This window comes from Chiloscyllium punctatum, chromosome 27 (genome assembly GCF_047496795.1).
Source record: "Chiloscyllium punctatum isolate Juve2018m chromosome 27, sChiPun1.3, whole genome shotgun sequence".
Classification (NCBI taxonomy): domain Eukaryota; kingdom Metazoa; phylum Chordata; class Chondrichthyes; order Orectolobiformes; family Hemiscylliidae; genus Chiloscyllium; species Chiloscyllium punctatum.
In genome coordinates this window covers 70627396-70636987 of record NC_092765.1, presented here as the reverse complement: position 1 = coordinate 70636987, position 9592 = coordinate 70627396, and positions in this window count along the sequence as shown.

The window sequence follows — 9592 nt, the reverse complement described above, 5'->3', positions numbered from 1 at the left end:
TGATAGAAATTACTGACTGCCGTATAACACACAGGGAATCAGCAAAGGTGACCCAAAGTGCTGGTTCCGAATTACACATGTTGCCCTTTCCAAATGACAGCAGCCCATTGGTTGAAGCAGTTTTCCTTTTTATTGAAATTAAAATGTTCAGCGATGTATGACACACCTCTGGAGTAGTTGGGACAGGGATTTAAGCCTACTAAGTCTAACCTAGGAACTAAAGCCTACTGATCTAGGGGTAGGGAGGCTATCATTCTACCATAAGAGGCCTGTTTTGCATCTCATATAGAATTGATGCAATTTCCCTTAATTGCTTCATTAATCTCTGGGGATGTAAATAATAAGCCACTTGTCAGAGTATTGTGTATTGCTCAGGTATCACTGAGTAGTATGCTGATCTTTGAGTCGGAGGGGTCGAGATCTACCATCGGGTTTAGAATAGGCTAATTGATACTGCCACAGCAGTGCAGTCCTGAGATAATCCTGCACATCAGATGTATATGAGGCATTAAACCAAACCACTCTGCCCTCTAAAGAGACCCTTATTATTTTGAATTAAAGTGAGGAGATTATACCTGGTGTCCCGGCCAGTGATGATCTGGTCATCATCTCCTTCCTGCTTTTCTCATGGTACACAAATTAGATATCACATTTCTGACATGTGACTACATGATCGAAAGAACTTCAGTTGTTGGATAGAACATCTCTGATTGAAAATTGACTTTGTCAGAACCTGCATGTATTATTACTCAACTTGGTTTTTCATGTTTAACTCTCCGCTAAAAGAAAACACTCCTTTCCAACTTCCATCAAATGAGAATGAGACAAAGCTCAGCGCTGTAATATTTCACTTTGAACTAACATCTGGATCAAACTAAAATACCATTCAATGCAAATATTAAATAAAATTGAACCAGTTTTAAAGGATTAAAGCAAATTATATTTTTCACCAAAGGAGTGTATTGAGATATTTCAATATTTCTCATTGTGTCAAGTACCAGCAAACAGTGGAGTCTGTTCCAATCTATTTTACCTTGTCTAAAGAATAGGCTGAGGAAAAGAACAGTGCATGAGGAGAGCAGTACAGTGTGGATCAGTGATTAATAGCAGGAGAATTATTCTCCAGATTAGATTAGATATGTAGTGGAATATACTAAAATGATAAAATAAGAAAAGCTAAAGTGGGATATTGTCAGCTGAATGTTTTATACACTTGTTAAAATTGGGTCAGTCAGGATCTTATTGAATGGTGGAGCAGGCTCGAAGGGCCAAGTGACCTATTCTCATTTATTGTTCATACTGCGAAACAATTTTGCTAATTACTCGAGCGGAGATATTAAACACACATTTTAATCTGTTACATGGGCACATGCTGATATTTCCGTCTATGATTCCCTGGGTTTGACAGCTTGTAGTTGACAGTGGTCCCAGGGGTTCTGCACTTGGTCCAGAGGTCTGGAAAGAGATGTTTAGAATACTCTGAGATTGCATTAAGATGTTCTATAAATGCGCAACTTTTCTACTTGCCTTCCTGCTCGGCTAGAGGGGGTTTTGCTCTTCATCAAACCTGTGCCTCATTTGACTTCAATCTGCTTTTCTTTGTTGCATTATTGTATGGAGTTTATTCTCTTAAGACAATAGCCTGGGTTTTGCCCAAAGTTTAAGAGGTTTTTATTCACATTAGTTAGTTTCTGTATCCCATGAGGTAGATTCATTGCAGCCAGTAATGGAAAATATAGCAGATCAAATATAATGTTGTTAATTGTTATTAGGTCAATTAACAGGGATAACTATGTGCTGTTCTATGACCCTCAGGATTTAAAAGCCTTTTCAGTGGAGCCACTGCTGATTTACCCAACGCGCTATACTGGTGAACTCACTGATAGTGAAACCTCTATAATCTGGGACATTGATGAAATACACACTGACTGGAACTGCAACTTATCAGAAAAACTAGGGAACAGCAAGAGATTGGGGCCGAAGCTCAGAACACAGAGGCACTGTAAACACAAGCACCCATTGACACAGCTTCTCGAGATGAGTTATGATGTGGTTCTGCACTATTTGGTTCTGATCTGTGATCGGAACCAATGCTTCTCTGTCAAACCTATGTGGTTTATGGATAAAAATAATGTCTGCTAGAAGGCAACTACAACGCTGTCTTGCGATAATGTGATGCAGAATCAAGTGAAATTTGGAGTATCTCCTTTTGGGGCTTCTTGCATCCTTTCAAGTGGCAGCTGAATTTGGTGATCAGGTATCAGTTACTATCGAATTGGATGAAATCTTGTTAGTGTTCCATTTATTTACATTTCCCTATCTCTGAGGTTTGCCCCATTTCTTTATTAAAGAGCCAATGTGTGTGAGATCTCTTTAGTGCTGTCCATAGGAGAGCCGTGCTCCTGCCACTGTGCAACTGCATATTGATATCTGCCTTTAAAAACAATCTGAATCTATGGTCACATACTGGTGTAGGAACTGAGCGGGGCCCATAACAGAATGGGCAACTCTTCAACTGCTACAAACCAATGTGGGCTAGATTTTCCAACTGTCATTATCACAAGGGTGCTTTTGGTGCCATATTCACTATTCAAAATAACAATTAGTCTTTCTGCTCGTGTAGAATTTCTCTCTATTACTTTAAATAATAGTGTGCTGTGTGTATGTACATGTGGTTTGTTTCTATTTAATTCTATTCCTCAATGGCTCTGAAATTGCTGCTGTATAGGATCAAAGGCAAAGTAATGTCTCCACAAGGACATTGTTTCTGGGTTTCCTCTGAGACCAGGGCAGAACTTTACCAGTTCATTGCAGGCCTGATACATTATAGTTAAGTTTCACCTCTGCCAGTTGGTACAACATGGAAATTTGAGTATTGATGAAAATAAAGTTTTTTTTAATTTAAGTCTTTAGTATTGTACTTATCAGGACACCCTCAAGAATACCAATGGGAAGGGAGAAAGCATTTAATCTGTCTGGGTAATGAGTGCTGATTGGTAAAGGCATGGAGAATGGACCAGGTGATGGTTGGCAGTTAACTGCCAATGCTTGTTGTGATTCGACTAAATTGGTGATGGCCATTCTCTGATTCATTTGGCAGGAAAATACCGTGATCACTCAGGCAACCTGCCAATTGAAAACTTAACAAAGTTTAGCTGTTAACTGTCCGTCACCATCTGACCAGCCCATTTCCATTGGGGACATCTCGATCAATCATTGTGCACTTTCCAAAGCATCAGAACTCTTTTCTCGTTCAGTATAAAATGTTGTTTCCCTTTATGCCAACATTCTTGCAGCTATCCTGATGAATGCAAGTCAAAAAAATAGAGAGAAGAACATGTCCTATTTTGCAGCAATACCCAATTTCTGTATTTGCAAATAACTGTTTGAATATGGGAAACGTTTGTTAATGGAGTATCCAACATCCAGCTGATCTGATTAAAATGGAATCTAGTTTTCGAATTTGAAGTGATTTAACCCCCTGATGAGTCCACTTTGTTCATGTAGATCCTCTTTGAATATTGTATCAGTCTGGCTGTTGAATGACAGCTTTGGAAAGTTGTTTATTTCTGTCAACTTCTATTTAATGAATTGCTGAAATGGTGGAAAGTACATTCTATTACATTTGCAAAACTAAGATATCTTGTGTCTCCAGGAGATGTGCACAGTGCAAATAAATATCCCATTTAATGCTGGCCTGGTCAAGATTGGTAACCTTAAACTGGTACTTATAGAGAAAGGTCTGAGATCTTAACTGGCTCATTAGCATCTAATGTATTGAATTTAAACTTATGTCAATCTGTAAATTCTTCAAGGCCTTGATCCACGCTGTCTCTTGTACCCCTTATATACACACTCTGTTCTTTGGTTCTCTGATTGCTTTATATCTTTTTGTTCATGAGTATGGTCAAGTCCCCTGAATTAGATGTACTTTACTGATAAACTTCCTTAGATGCCCTCTGCTCCTTATTCTCACTTTGAAACCTTGCTTGAAAGCCGGTTTCATGTTTCTGGTCATTGGTCCTAACTCTTCTGATACATGCCAACAACCTTCTCCTCTTTGGCATTGGGTGAATCCTTTTCCAGTTTGGAATGTCGATCTCAAATGTTGAATGTAGGGCTAAAAGCAGGATTTTTGGCAGTGTGGAGGAACAGGGTCATCTGGGTGTGCATGTACAGAGATCCCTCAAAATTGCCACACAAATGGATAGGGTTGTTAAGAAAGCATATGATGTTTAGGCTTTCATTTACAGGGGAATCGAGTTTGAGAGCAGCGAGGTTTTGCTACAGCTCTACAAGTCCCTGGTGAGACCACACCTGGAATATTGTGTCCAGTTTTGGTCGCCCTGCTATAAGAAAGATACAGAGGCTTTGGAGAGGGTACAAAGAAAGTTTACCAGGATGCTGTCTGGACTGGCGGGCTTGCCTTATGAAGAGAGGTTGAATAAGCTCAGACTTTTCTCTCTGGAGAGAATGAGGAAGAGAGGAGACATGTTCGAGGTGAACAAAATAATGAGAAGAATAGATAAAGTCAATAGCTAGAGAATTTACCCCAGGGCAGGATTGACTGGTACGAGGGGGTCATAGTTTTAAGATATTAGGAGAAAGGTATAGAGGAGACGTTAGAGGTATGTTCGTTATACAGACAGTTGTGATTACATGGAATGCATTGCCAGAGGTGGTAGTGGAAGCAGAGTCATTGGGGACATTTATGCGACTGCTGGACATGCAGATGGATAGGAGTGAGTTGAGGGGTGTGTAGGTTGTTATTATATTTGACATGAGGATTAAACCTCGTCACACTGTCGTGGGCCAAAGGGCCTGTTCTGTGCTGTGCTTTTCTATGTTCTATGTTAAAACATCTCATAAACGTGAGTATTTAACGTCCACTTTGGCAGATTTAATTGATTGTAATTGGAATGTGTCTGCCAAAACTTTAGCTAAACTGACTCAGCAAACAGCTTCAAACTGTGTGCACATCCATCACATCACATTGCTGCTCCTCATTAACATTTCAAATGCACTGCTCCATTCCAAATAGCGACCCACCCCGTTCCCATTCAGAGAAATTGGTTTCTGATGGATGGAAGTGGTTGTTTCTGTACTTCTGCCACTTTTATTGAACTCATCTCAAGTTGCACTTCAGAATTTGACAGTCGGGTCAAGACTGTTTGCGTTAAACTTTATCAACGTTGACCAGTTTGCCAGCTCTTCATGTTCTTGAATATTGGAATGGGACTGGGTTCGATCAGCCCTCTCGGGACAGGCAGCAAGGTCATTAGGTGGATAATAGGGTGGAAGATAACAAGAGAAGGAAGGAGTTTCAGTGGGTCTCATGTTTCCACCTCCGTAGTATTTTATTGATCCCAAATTAGGGAAAGGATGACCATTCAGGTGGTCAATGTAGGGTCTGTTCCCGGTAATGCTGGCAGTTTATTAGCAGTAGGTGGGTCCTCCAATGTGTGGGAGACATCCTCCTGCATCCTAGAGACACGCCTACAGGATATCCCTCCTAATGAAATACCTCATGGCTCACAACAGGGTATCCCATCTGCATACTGGAACAGTCTCCTGTCCATGGTGGCGATCATTACGGGAAATGGAAATCAGAGTAAGTGAGTGAAAGAAGCCGTGAGGGCAAGAGTGTTCACAACATTCCCAGGAGCAGATTGTCAGGTCCTGCTGAGACCATTAATAAGGCATTAAGATCCCCCAATTGGAGCATGGACACTGGGTTTCTCCTATTCCTAGTAAGGGTATTGTGATTACTGCTGTTTCAGTGCTATCAAGCAAATAGTGAAGTGTGGCCATGTGATAAAATCATTTACATTCAGTGCTGAATAGTTGAGACTTTTTTGTGAGAAACTTTATAATTCTTCTCGATGTTCTTAATACATTTTTGTTTCATACAATGGTGATTTTCTACATAGGGTTACAGAGGAAAAGCAGACCATTTGGCACAATCAGTCCATGCCAGTGCTTATGTTCCACTCAAGGTGTTTCACATTTTTCCTCATCTAAATCGCCCATTGTAATTCTCGATTCCCATCCCTTCCAAGTGCTCGCCTAGTTTCCTTGAAATACATCAAAACAATTGATTTCCAGTATTCCGTCTGGTCACATATTCGACCCCCCGCACCCCCCCACCCCCCCCCCCCCACCACCCACCCCCATTCTCATCATTCTTTCAGTGAAGAGGTTTCTTCTGAATTCCTTTTTTGGATTTCTTGAGTTACCGTCTTATATTGACAGCCTCTATTTATGTTCTATCTCAAAGTGAAATGTTTTCTCTGTACCTTCTCCTTTCAAAACCTTTCATAGTTTTCGAACTGTCAGCCTTCTTTTCAAGAGAGAAGTGAACAGCACAACAATTTTCCTTGATATAAACAGCCAGAAAATTGTGTATAATTCTTATAAATCTTCTCTTCACTCTCTCTCATACATTCTATAATATGTCAACTCGAACTGCAGGCAATACTCTAAATTATAGTCAACCAATTTTTTATAGTGACCCGACTTTCAAATCTATCCCTTTCGAGATGAAGCTTAGAGCTTTGTTTGCATTTTTATGGCCTTTGGAACCTGTGGTGAAATTGTTAGTGACTGATGGAATTGTCTGAAATCCCTTTGTTTGTCTCCCTCACTTAGACGAGCATCTTCGAAGAAGTGACCTGCACATTATTCCTACCAAGATGTTTATCTGTGTGGATCTTCATTTGCTAATTATTTGAACATACCGTAAATTAATTAATAATCTCTTGCAACTTCTTGTACTCCTCAGAATTGGCTACATTTCAACATTCCATTCCAATTTGGTGTCATTGAATTGCTAATTTTTTGTCGTAATTAGATATAATATTTAATTTGCAGTTTTACTTTATTTTGTTTTGAATTTTTAGAGAGGTGCAGTAATCCACACGTTAACTATAACAACTAAATGTAGAAAGACAGATAGATGATAATTATTACAAACACAGGACTAATTAATAGGCTCTATTAACTTCACGGTAAAAACAGGGAATTATTTTTTACAGGAATGATATGGTGAGATGATCCATAGTGCAATAACTTTTTCTCCTTGTTTTTGTTTATTTCCCCAGGTCTTTCTGTGCTACTGATATGAAATTGAAAAGGTACCCATCTTCCATTTCAAACTAAATGATAATTAAAAACAACAGCATTTATATAAAATACAACATGATTTATGAAGTCACCCTCTCAGCTTATACATATTCACAGGCATGTAGAGTTCTATAGGGAGAGGCTGAATAGGCTGGAGCTGATTTCTCTGGAGCGTTGGAGGCTGAGGTGCGACTTTATAAAGTTTTATAAAATCATCAGATGCATGGACGCGGTGAATAGACAAGATCTGTTCCCTGGGATGGTTGGAGTCTCATCTAAACCTATACTCGTGAGTGAGAGGGGAAAAAGTTGAAAGTACCTAAGGACTGTAACTTTTTCATGCAGAGGATGGTGTGTATGGAATGAACTGCCAGAGAAAGTGGTGGAGGCTGGTGCAATTTCAACATTTAAAAGGCATCTGAGTGTGTATACGAATAGGAAGGGTTTAGAGGGATATGGGCCAAGTATTGGCAAATGGGACTAGATTAGTTTAGGATATCTGGTCAGCATGGATAAGTGAGACTGAAAGATCTGTTTCCAAATTGTACATCTCTATGACTCTATGATCTACCCCTTTGCTCTTAATGTACTAGTCGAATCTCTTTGGATTATCTTTAACATTATCTCCCAAGGCTATCTCATTTTCCTTTCTTGCCCTCCCCATTTCCCTCTTTAGAATGTCCCTGCACCTCTTGGACTCTTCGAGATTCACTTGATCTCATTTATCTATATCTAATATATGGTTCATTCTTAATCTGACCCAGAGCCTCAATATCTTTATTCCTCCAGTGTTCCCTCCTCTTACCAGCCTTATCTTCACACTAACAGGAACATCACGCTTCCGAACTCTCGTTATCTCACTTCTGAAAGCTTCACTCTTGCCGGCTGGCCCTTGAGCTGCAAACAGTCTACTCCAATCAACCCTTGTAAGTTTTTGTCTCATACTATCAAAATTTGCCGTAGTCTAATTAAGAACTTTAACTTATATATAATGCCAATCCTTTCCATAGATATTTTACAACTAATCGAATTATGACCCTGGCCCCAAAAAGCTCCCCTACTAACCATTCAGTCACTTGCCCTGCCTTCTATCCCAAGAGTAGGTCAGGTTTGCTCCTTCTGTGGTAGTTACATCTGCATATTAATGAAGAAAATTAACTTTAGCACTTACCAAATTCCTCACCATCCAAGCTCTTAACACCATGGCTGTCCCACTTTATGTTTGGAAGCTTAGAATTTGCGATTATTACAATCCTATTATTCTTACATATAAATAAGATCTCTCAACATATTTGTTACTCAATTTCATTCTGACTACTGGGGGGACTATTACAATCGCATCAAAGTTATCATGCCCTTCTTATTTCTGAGTTCCATCCACATAGCTTCACTGGACCATCCCTCAGACATCCCTTGTGTTAGAACAGCAGTAATGTTTCACCACAAGAAAAATTGACTCCAATCTCCTTCTAGCTCTTCCTACTTCCTACTTTGATGGTGGGAGGGGCTTTGAACATAAATTATTCAATTTACCAGTGATGGTTAGTAGCTGAAAATAAAGATACTATGGGTGACTTGGTGATGGGAAATAAAATGTTACATTGTGTGGAAGGAAAATTCTGGATATAAACCTGTCTGCCCAGGTCTTGCCTACACCGCTGTACCTCCAGAGGACTTTCCTTTTATTTTGATGAGTTCAAGTCAATCTCAGCCGCTGTTTTGTACTTGTCAAAAATTTGTTAACGGGTGTTTGCCATTTCAAAATGTAGGTTACCTTATTGTGTACGTTCTCAGAGTTCAGTGTTTGGAGTCTTTGTTGTTTCACCCTGTGCTTTGGTATATAATGCAAAATTACAGAAAAATATTAATAGCAATTTAAGGTTAGGATATTGGAAGAACAGCTAAGAGCATCAAGTTTGACAGAGGGTTTGTGGGACAGGACATGGAAAGCAGCAGGGCTTCCAGAACTTCTGATCTCTGCCTTCCTTGATCGAAATCAACCTGTGATTTCTAATTTTTGAAGATTGTTGTTCATTAATATCGGTGTGTCAGATAGATCTCAGTCTCAGGGAGGTGTAACGTGCTTCTTTGTTTAGTGATGAACTCAGAGGAACATACAATAGTAATGGTGTAAACCCAAAGGGTTGAAGGAGCAGAGGATCCTCCGTGTGTATGTGCACAAATCAGGGAATGTACCATGACACGTGGACAGAAGAGCAAATAAACCCTACTTCATCAATAACGCTGTAGAGAACAAACACAAAGCAATTATGTTAAACTGAAATAAAACAGTCTCTTGTCTCACCTGGAATGTTGCATCTAGTTTCAGGTGCCACGTTTTTGAAAAAATGCGAAGTTATGAGATTGGGTGCGTGGCTGCTTCACAGCACTACTCCCGGAATGATATACCTCACCGACTCTGAGAAATTGAGAATGTTCTCCTCTGCTGATTGTTTCCAGTTGCTGTGAT